This window comes from Pongo abelii, chromosome 1, assembly GCF_028885655.2.
Source record: "Pongo abelii isolate AG06213 chromosome 1, NHGRI_mPonAbe1-v2.0_pri, whole genome shotgun sequence".
Classification (NCBI taxonomy): Eukaryota; Metazoa; Chordata; class Mammalia; order Primates; family Hominidae; genus Pongo; species Pongo abelii.
This window is the reverse complement of record NC_071985.2, coordinates 129,298,822-129,308,733: the sequence shown is the minus strand read 5'-3', so window position 1 is coordinate 129,308,733 and position 9,912 is coordinate 129,298,822. Positions and strand designations below refer to the sequence as shown.

The 9,912-nt window shown below is 34.2% G+C and overlaps 1 pseudogene; it reads left to right on the top strand.

Annotated features, from left to right (window-relative positions):
- Positions 1–1,479: 1,479 nt before the first annotated feature.
- On the top strand, positions 1,480–9,669 carry LOC100443268 (pancreatic alpha-amylase-like; annotated as a pseudogene).
- Positions 9,670–9,912: the final 243 nt, after the last annotated feature.

Sequence of the window (9,912 nt, the reverse complement as noted above, 5' to 3'; positions counted from 1 at the left end):
ATATTAACAAGGTGCATACCATATGATCTTAGTCCAGTTAGAATATTCTGTTTTATTTCAATCCTTTAAAAGACTCAACTTCTGACTCCATATAGACAATTCAAAAAAGAATGTGTTCTCCCTTTGTTCATTTGGTCAGGTAAATTAAAAATACACCTCATGCTAGCCTCACCAAACTGGAATAAGCCTTTGGAAAGAAGTTGTCCTTGAAGCTTGTATCTGACATTGTAGCAGGATGAGCCTCAGACAAAACCTCTCAGACACTGAGTTGTAGAAGAAAGGGCTTTATTCAGCTGGGAGCATCAGCCAGCTACTGTCTCAAAATCTGAGCTCCTTAAGTGCACCATTTCTGTCCTTTTTAAGGGCTCATAAAACTAAAGATTTCACATGAAAGGGTCGTGATTGATCTGAGCAAGCAAGGGATACGTGACAAGGACTACATGCACTGCTGGTCAGGGAGAAACAGAACAGGGCAGGGAGTTTCACAGAGTTCTTTTATACAATGTCTGGAACCTGTGAATAATATCAGCTTCTAAATCATAAGTTGATTTTTAACTACTGGGTTTAGGCCAATCAGGCCCAGGCCTGGTTTCAGGCCTGGCGCTGGGCTGCATGTCTTTAGTTTTACTTCCTTGTTGTTTTTACTGAATAGAAAACAATATAAAACAACAGGAGAGGGTCTTTCTCTCCTCTCAATATCAGCACTGGATTGTAAAATGTGTTGCTGATTTTGACATTTTATTGAAGTTAACTGTTCCCCTTGGTATCTGTACATATCTTTGATTTCAGTCTTTACTACACGTGGCTTGGTCACTTCATGGCTAAAAACATGCTTGTGGAAGACAAGTCTGGCTTGGTGACTCTGTGTGGACAGCAGTCTCTGATCTGTGCAGGGTATTAATGTGTCAAGGCTGAGTGTTCTGGGATTTGTCTAGAGGCTGGTAAGGGCTCCTGGACCACTTGTTTCTGTCCTGTTGGTCTGTCAGATTTGGAAAGTCCAAGCCATAGAACCCAGTTTCCTTTCTTAGCTTATGTTGTCTGCAAGAGCACCGTGGGCTGTTACTTGCCTTGAGTTGGAAGGGGTTCACATTTATACCTGTAAATGTATTCATCCTTTTAATTTATGTAAGGTTTTTTTGTACACCATTCTTGATCTTTAAAGAGATGACAACAAATTTTGGTTTTCTACTGTTATGTGAGAACATTAGGCCCCAGCAACGGGTCATTGTTTAAGGAAAAATAAAAGTGCTGCCAGAACCAAAGAAAAACATTAGTATCTAAAAGGTCATTTAGATGATTTCCATGAGAGACTTTTTAATGTTCTTCACCTGTTAGGATTATTATTGATAATCCTTTTCAGATTATGAATAAACACTTTGCCCTCAAGTATTTATTCATGCTAATATTTACTTTGTAAAATGTGCTCCTTACAGGAATATAAATAGCTTCTGGAAAGGACACTGACAACTTCAAAGCAAAATGAAATTCTTTCTGTTGCTTTTCAACATTGGGTTCTGCTGGGCTCAGTATTCCCCAAATACACAACAAGGACGGACATCTATTGTTCATCTGTTTGAATGGCGATGGGTTGATACTGCTCTTGAATGTGAACGATATTTAGCTCCCAAGGGATTTGGAGGGGTTCAGGTGGGTATGATTCACAGTATCAATTGCAGAATTCACTGTGCTTGTAGGAAATAGTATTCTGATCATATCTGTGAAGCTTGGGCAGCATTTTACTTCACAGGTAAGTATTCTAAGTAAAAGAGATTTCTGAGGAAAAATCTATGTCATATTCTTGGCAACGTTATATTTTGTTTCTGAGATAATCTTTCTTCAACAAGAGCCCTCCAATGTGCTGTTAATATTTTCAAGAGATAGCTGCATATACCAAGATTCAAGAATTTTTTGTAGTATTGATTAGTTTCTGGAACATTCAATGATATACTATAAGACATGATTTGGTACTTAGGAAGACTGTTTAATTTGTAGGTCTCTCCACTAAATGAAAATGTTGCAATTTACAACCCTTTCAGACCGTGGTGGGAAAGATACCAACCAGTTAGCTACAAATTATGCACAAGATCTGGAAATGAAGATGAATTTAGAAACATGGTGACTAGATGCAACAATGTTGGAGTAAGTGAATTCTAGTTTCCTTTAAAAATAACAGAGAGGAAAATGGTTTCTCTCTCTTCTTTCTTGCTCCTTTTGAGCAGAAAGTTTTCCATATTTCATTTTTTTAATTTTACTTCATAATTTAAAACTCAAAATTAACTGTTTCCTTATCTTCAACTTTTGTGAATATTTGTGTATGTGCTCTCTACTAAAGAGATAAGTTAAAGTTTAAAGCAGAATTTGCTTCTAAAGCAAAACATCAAATTTTAACCCTTATAACTGTCTGTATTTCCTGGAAACACTTTTCTGGTTAGGAATTATAATTCCAGTTACAATATTTGCTATCAATTTTAGGTGACTTGTGTCTCCATCCATAATTCTTTGGTTTTTCATGGTGAATAGCTAGCTTCTCTATTTAATGAGGAGCATAAATTGAGATTAATAGCTACCTTATTTGTCTTCAAAAGCTTAATAGAGTACAGGCTTTCTCCTGGTGACCCACTGAAATTTCCAAAACAATAACCTTTCCACTCTCATCTGAGTTTTGTCTCCCCGAAGTGGGCTTTTTGCATTTCCTCCTATTTATGGTAGTTTCTGGTCTCTCGATTTATCATTCCTATAAATAGTTGATGAAGTGTCTCGAATGAATGTAGGTGTTTTGTTCACATTACTTTCCTTTCACAGTCGATTTTTGATCTTGTAGGAAAACAGTTACAAGATATCATAAAATATTTCGGAGTTTTATTAACCTGGTATAAACTTGAATCAATAATGCTTTAAATTTCTACCTCTCTGTAAGTCACACTGAAGTAGAAACTTTGCTTTCTAGGTTCGTATTTATGTGGATGCTGTAATAAATCATATGTGTGGTAATGCTGTGAGTGCAGGAACGAGCAGTACCTGTGGAAGTTACTTCAACCCTGGAAGTAGGGACTTTCCAGCAGTCCCATATTCGGGATGGGATTTTAATGATGGTAAATGTAAAACTGGAAGTGGAGATATCGAGAACTACAATGATGCTACTCAGGTAAATATTTTTATGAGAGTCATCTGAATAAAGAGTGATATATACCTTTTCTTGTAGACATGTAGCTAATTGAATTTCATTTTAAATATGAATTTAGATCTCTTAGGGACATAGGCTAACAAGTTTGACTACTTGAAGAAACTCAAATCCATATTTTAAAACCTTTAAATATTGATTTAAGACTTTTAATCAATACACATTTGCCCACTTTTAAGAAGTTACCAATCAATTAAAAATCTCATCGACTTTATTTCCTATATTCTCTATTTTCTATTAGAAAATATTTCAAAGATACGTCTATAGTAGAATGTGAGCATCCCCAGTGCCCAATGCAAGGAAATCACTACAGAATATCTCTTGAGGAATCACAGAATAAATGAATAATCAAATGGATTCTCAGGTGAAAAATGAGGTTTTATGAATCAACCATAACATTTTTACCTCAACAGGTCAGAGATTGTCGTCTGACTGGTCTTCTTGATCTTGCACTGGAGAAAGATTATGTGCGTTCCAAGATTGCCGAATATATGAACCGTCTCATTGACATTGGTGTTGCAGGGTTCAGACTTGATGCTTCCAAGCACATGTGGCCTGGAGACATAAAGGCAATTTTGGACAAACTGCGTAATCTAAACAGTAACTGGTTCCCTGAAGGAAGTAAACCTTTCATTTACCAGGAGGTACATCAATATTTATATGCATATAAAATATCATCTTATTCATTAAAAAATTAATGGAAGATTTAATTAAAAATGCAATTTATGTTGGATAAGGAATGAGACATTTACATAAAACAGTGTTCTTTAACCTCCTCTTCTTCACATACCGCATATCTAATTGTTTATCACAACATGTTTTATGGAGGTACACAGAATGTAGGATACTGATAATAGTTATGTCTTTACTTTCTTTGGATAATGAAACAAGTTAATATTTATCAAGGCATTTCAGTCGATACTAAATGTTTTATTACTGTGAGCTGTTATTATTATCATTGATGTACAAGACTAAAAATTAGGTAAGTATTCTCACAGGACAACAGGTATCTTTGACATTATACTTCTTTCAATATTGTAGTATATACTTTATCAAATAAAAGATATAAAAATATTACCTGTTGAGATAATAAGAATAAGAAAACCATTTTGCACATTTCGTATAACAAATAGGACCAGGCGCGGTGGTTCGTGCAAGTAATCTCAGCACTTTGGGAGGCTGCGGCAGGAGGATTGCTTGAGGCCAGGAGTTTGGGACCATCCTGGATGATATAGCAAAACCCTGTCGCTAAAAAACAAAACAGGACAAAAAGAAATTATTAATAAATAGCTTAATTTATTAATAAATAACAAATAGCTGAAAGCTGTTTTTTATATAATATTAACTTATTGGTTAAAATGCTTTAAAGTCCTTATGCAAAATGTTATTTTTTCCTAAATTTCTACTAGGTAATTGATCTGGGTCGTGAGCCAATTAAAAGCAGTGAGTACTTTGGAAATGGCTGGTGACAGAATTCAAGTATGGTGCAAAACTCGGCACAGTTATTCGCAAGTGGAATGGAGAGAAGATATCTTACTTAAAGTAAATAAATACAACTTTTCCCCTGAAGTATTTCATGGATCTGTTAGTCATACTACCTCAGTGTGACTTACCTTCTGGAACATTCTTATTGAGACAACTATCAAGGAGTCAATTGTTAATGATAAGTATTCTAGTGCCCTAAACTCTAATCAATCATCTTTTGTATTTAGAGTGTCTGCCACAAGGCAGTATGCCTAGGAACATTAAACATACCCTATGAGTTTTCGTCTAAGTATGAGATGAATATACTGGATTTGACTGATGTTTGCATATAATCTTTTAAAGCCAGGTTATTATTAAAATGATCCTATCATGTATAAAATATGTACAAAGTTTCCATCCTGTAGAATTTACGTATATTATATTAATTAAAAATATAAAATATTTATATTATAACAATACAGTATTGAAGCTTTATTTTAGTCTAGTTTGACATTCGGTATAATGTGATGTGGATGTTGATCCTTCTGGAGTGCCTCTAACTTATAATGTGCTGAAACCTCTGAAAGGACCTTATTTAATAACAAAAATCTTATATTTGTAATATGAATATAAGTATTCCATACATGTATATGCAAATATGGACCATATATGTAGATTACACACGTGTGTGTGTTTGATGTGTGTATATATATGTGTGTGTGTGTGTGTGTATATATATATATCTCTCTTACAGAAAAATCATTTAATTAGAGAAAGAATTTAATCTTCAGATGCCATGCCATGCAGAAAGAGATGCACACTTAAGTTACTCTCAAACTGTTGTGAAATGATACATCAACATATATCTTATTTTTCAAAAATAGGAACTGGGGAGAAGGTTGGGGTTTTGTGCCTTCTGACAGAGCACTTGTCTTTGTGGATAACCATGACAATCAACGAGGAAATGGGGCTGGAGGAGCCTCCATTCTTACCTTCTGGGATGCTAGGTAGAAAACCAAGTTCTCTATTTTTTTAACACATCTTTCAATGATGGTAAGAATATTCTGATATACTATGATAATATAATTATATAACTTTCAGGCTATATAAAATGGCAGTTGGATTTATGCTTGCTCATCCTTATGGATTTACACGAGTAATGTCAAGCTACCGTTGGTCAAGACAGTTTCAAAATGGAAAAGTAAGTTTTGGAGTTGTTCAATATATCCTTTTCTGAAGAAAAAGGAAGCAATCTTATTCTAAATTAATATAACAACAATTAATTATATATTTTTTCAACAAATAATTAATTGTAAACTGGATACAGGGCTGTGATTTTAGTAATGTAGGTTATATTAAAGGAGTAAAATTTATATTCTCCATTGACAAAGAATATAAAAGCTGTTTCAGAGATATGACAAACATCCCCCTAGCCCACAGGTGGAAAAAAAAAAAAACACCCACTCAAAACTAAGAGCTAGACACAGGGATTAAAATATATACTTCGAATAAGTACCTACCTCAGGGTTCATAGGAAGATTATCCATGCCAACACTTGTAGAGAACTTAAAACATCATCTGCCCATAGTGAGAACAATATAAATGTTTGTTAAATACTTTTAAAAAGTTATATGGAATAGAAAGAAATGAATCAGTTGAGCTGAGTTAAATAGGGAAAGTATCATATAAGAGGAAGGAAAGGATATGTATTAAAGAATAGAAATTTAGAGTGTTCCAAGAAAGGTAAGAATGAGAAAAATATTTGGGAGTATGGTAAAGACATTAATCTGATGAGAAGTTTCAAAAAGGAACAGAGAAATGAGTGTAAAGATATTTGGAAAGCTAGTATAAAGTTTTCTTTTAAACTAAACGGTTCAGAAACAGCATCAGAGACTTCAGAACTAAAGCAGAAATTCCTCCTTCCTATGAGTCACACAGATATCTAGCTAGCTTTTTTTAGATTACTTTCAGTTTGAGAAATCCGCTACTTTGTATAGCAATTGATTCTATTGTTAAACAGCTGTAATATTTAGAAGGTTTACTTTTATATTGAGCCAACTTCTCATAATTTCTACTGATTGGTCTTATTTCTGATGTTAGGAGTCACAGAGTATTTTTATTTTTTCTATTACTATAACATTTCCACTTTGCCAGGACTGTTGCATGCTAAAAACTCTTAGTTTTGTTCACTTTTCACCATATGATATGATTCTAAGGTCAACACTGAAAAACTTCCTAAGGTTACTCTGGATTTTTTAATGAAGATTTTTTAAAGTGCCAGTCAGAAAAACATATTAAAAATGTGGTCAATTTATAAATAATGTTCACATGTATTGTTTTGTACATTTATCTAAAAAGAAGCATGAATGATTCTAATATTTATTTAGCACATGTCATGTTCAAGGCATTTTCACATATATTACTTAATTTTTATAGCAAAAAAAAATTCCCATTTTACAAATGAGGAAACTGAGACACAGATATTATGTATATTGATTAAATTTTCTCAGCTACTAGTGATAGAGCCTATGTTTTAATCCTGGTGTTTCTAGTACTAATGCCCTTCCCATTTCAATGACACTGCATGGCTTACAGTGATGTTAAGAAGCTCTTGCAGGCCAGGTGCAGTGGCTCACACCTGTAATCCCAGCACTTTGCGAGGCCAGGCGAGAAGATCAGCTGACCTGAGGAGTTCAAGACCTATCTGGGCAAGCTAGCAAGACCTCGTCTCTACTGAAAATTTTTTAAAAATTAGCTGGGTGAGGTGGTGCACACCAACAGCCTTAGCTACTTTGGAGGCTGAGATGGGAGGATCACTTGAGCCTGGGAGATCAAGGCTGCAGTGAGCTATGATCATGGCACTGTACTGCAGCCTGGGAGACAGAGCAAAGAAGCCTTTGCAGTTCCTTGGAATGAAAAGGAGGGGATAAAAATTTGTTACCTTTGTTTGAAATATGCCAAAAGAAAACCAGAGGATAGAGAGATGACGAAGACCCAGTAAAGGGCTGTAAGCATTAATGAAGGCATTGGATTCTAATCTGAATGCAGAGACACAACTGAATGCAGAGACAGAAGCAGCAGGATAGGTTGGGTTTGGTGTAAAGGAGAAGGAAGAGGTAAATACATGCATGGTAAAATTTGGCTTTTCTCCCTGTACTTAAGGATGTTAATGATTGGGTTGGCCCACCAAATAATAATGGAGTAACTAAAGAAGTTACTATTAATCCAGACACTACTTGTGGCAATGACTGGGTCTGTGAACATCGATGGCGCCAAATAAGGTGAGAATCTGTATTTAGACATGTCCTCTAATAATAAACTTTCCTTGGCATTTTATTTAAAACAGTTGAAGTTTAGGAATACCAACGTTTTATATGCTATTGTGTTTTTAGGAACATGGTTATTTTCCGCAATGTAGTGGATGGCCAGCCTTTTACAAACTGGTATGATAATGGGAGCAACCAAGTGGCTTTTGGGAGAGGAAACAGAGGATTCATTGTTTTCAACAATGATGACTGGTAAGTAAATATCAATTAAAAATAATATTTTGTAGCAATATGTTCTTGGTTTATTCTTTTATTTTTCTGTTCATTGACTTTTATCATATTTGAAAAGTAATTTAGTCTGTGGAGCAAGAAGACAATAGAGATCAAAATTGGGCAGAAGCAAAAGGATGATGGTTGTCCTTCATTATTCTGTTTTCATAAGTGCTTTCTGTTGTAAGCAGAATCCTTTCTGTGCACCCTTGCAATATCTTATGCATATATAGAATGCACATGTATATGCTCACCTACACTTGCCACAAAATACACAGGGCAATCAATATAAGGATTGTGAAATCATTAAAAAAAATTGTCTTATAATCCTGCTTTTTTAACCATGGAGAAATGCTGCCTCAGTACTAAAGTATCTTTATTTCTAACTCTTTCTCAATGACTACTCCACGTAGTTTTCTGGTACACTTTCTTCACTTCTCTGTCTCCTTGTGACAAATAATATTTTTAAAGCATATGTATAAATAATATGTATCTTGTGGTTAATGTTTTGCTTCAGGAGATTTGAGTTTTAGTTCTGAAACTTCTCATTATTGGCCTTTCATCTGTCATACTTATATGCTTTACCTGAAGTATAAATGATTCCCTAACATATAGCTCAGAAGACCTCGGTGCAAACAGTTGAATTGTCCCTTTCCAAGGCCAACTGACACTCATACTTAGCTCACTCTAGTATAAATTATATTTCACTGATGAAAAATAAATAAATACATCAATATAGAAGTCAATTTGATCTCTTTCCTGCCAAAAAAGCCCATGTCTAGTTCTTTAATTTCTTTCTTTTGTGGATGAAAATACCAAAATGTTTTTTTGAAAAAGCTTTATATTTCAACCTATCACTTCTTCATAGAAATGCTAGATTATTTTTATGTGGATCCCAAATTCATTTTGACCTCATGGTAAAAGAAGAAGGTTAAAATATAATACCCTTTAAATTTTTAAGAATAATTGGTATTAATTTCATTTGAGAACAAATTTAATTTTACCAAGGTAGCACTTTTATCAAAGTGTAACCATTCCTGCCAATCTTCAGTGATATTCTTCAACTTTCCTGTTTTGGTAATATTTTCACTACTGACCAGGGAATTGCTAGGTTTTCTGTAAGGTTACTTTTGGTCCTAGAAAGCTATTTCCACCTACTAGAGAGGCATATGGGTTTTCTTCTTAATGAGACTTCACTGCTTAGGTTTCTACAACGTAAAGTTATGCTGTTTATTTGTGTTAGTCTGTATTCTTGCTTTTCATTGTATTGAAGATGAACCTTAAATTTTATTTTGCAGGTCACTTTCTTTAACTTTGCAAACTGGTCTTCCTGCTGGCACATACTGTGATGTCATTTCTGGAGATAAAATTAATGGAAATTGCACAGGCATTAAAATTTACGTTTCTGATGATGGCAAAGCTAATTTTTCTATTAGTAACTCTGCTGAAGATCCATTTATTGCAATTCATGCTGAATCTAAATTGTAAAATTTAAAATTAAATGCATGTCCTCAAAAAAATAGCCAAGTGTGTTTCTTTTCTTACTTATACAGTAGTACTTATATTTCATTAATTTTTACTAAAAGCTCTAATTAGTAATTAGAGGTTCAAAACACTTGATGGTATGAAATACAATTCAAGGTTACACATAAGTTATTTATTTTGGCAAAAGGATGTCTCAGAAATTTTAAAACTAGGCAAAAACCTTTACCTACTCTTTTCTCTCCCTGG